The sequence below is a fragment of the Aplysia californica genome, unplaced genomic scaffold, assembly GCF_000002075.1.
Source record: "Aplysia californica isolate F4 #8 unplaced genomic scaffold, AplCal3.0 scaffold01773, whole genome shotgun sequence".
Lineage (NCBI taxonomy): Eukaryota > Metazoa > Mollusca > Gastropoda > Aplysiida > Aplysiidae > Aplysia > Aplysia californica.
Genome location: NW_004799043.1, coordinates 35,978 through 37,138, shown reverse-complemented (window position 1 = coordinate 37,138; position 1,161 = coordinate 35,978). Strand labels below are relative to the sequence as shown.

The following is a 1,161-nucleotide window of genomic DNA, read 5'->3' as shown; positions in this document are numbered from 1 at the left end:
TGCGTCTGCCACAAGAAGCAAGCTGCCCCGGGCGACAGAACCAACTGACCTTGTTCCTGAGCGGGACAAAGTCTGGGTACTGCTGCTCATAGTACTCATCCAGGGCGCGCTCGTACTTGGAGTAGGAGATGAGCCAGTTGACGGACGGGAAGTGCTTGCGCTGGGCCAGCTTCTTGTCCAGCCCCCAGAACACCTGCACGATGTTCAGCGTGGCCGTGGTGACCGGGTCGGAGAAATCTCCACCGGGCGGGGACACGCTGAGGACGAAGACAGAAGTATCGTGTCGTGTTACAGTTCACATTTGAATTTGAGTAGACGAAAGTACAGCAACACAATATCCATCATTTACTCAGGGATGCCAAATGATTTTGGAAAAAAAAAGAAAAAAAACCCCGGAAAATGAGCGGAGCATCACACCTCACCTAAAACGAACCTTGTAAAATCTTTCAATGAACAAACAAAAACATTTCTCTTACCATTCCCCTTTCTTTTGCAAGTGTAGGAAAAAACCCGGAAAAAGCCGGAAAAACCGGAGATTTGGCATCGCTGTTTACTACAAGGAAAAAGCAAGACAAAATGGGCAGATAAAACCACAAAAAAATTAATTTAAAAGCAACGGAGGGAAAAGTAGAATCCACCAATGGCGCTCTCCAACTACACGCATGCTAGGAGGCGGCCATTTCCGATTTCCCATCAACAGGATCAAAAGATTGGCACTGCATGCAACAAGATGTAAGTTGTGAGAGGAAAGGTTTAAAACGGAACAATAACCACTTCAAGACTTGCTGTTTCAGCAAAATAACGCATGGTCACCGTGCAGGCAGGGTTAAACCCAGCACGTCAACAACAACAAGCAACAAGAAGGGGGAAAAAAAAAAAAAGAGAAAGAAAGACAAAAGGAAAATAAAGAAAGAAAGACAAAAGGAAAAAAGAAAGAGAAAAAGGAAGACAGACAAAAAAGAAAAAGAAAGAAAGACAAAAGGAAAATAGAAAAAGAAAAAGGAAGAAAGACAAAAAAGAAAAAGAAAGAAAGACAAAAGGAAAATAGAAAAAGAAAAAGGAAGACAGACAAAAAAGAAAAAGAAAGAAAGACAAAAGGAAAATAGAAAAAGAAAAAGGAAGACAGACAAAAAAGAAAAAGAAAGAAAGACAAAAGGAAAC

At 41.7% G+C, this 1,161-nt stretch overlaps 1 protein-coding gene across 1 annotated transcript in view; it reads right to left on the bottom strand.

Moving 5' to 3' along the window:
- LOC101846557 (V-type proton ATPase catalytic subunit A) overlaps nt 1-1,161 on the bottom strand; it is a gene marked incomplete in the record, with an annotated part of 25,774 nt that overhangs the window by 6,271 nt on the left and 18,342 nt on the right.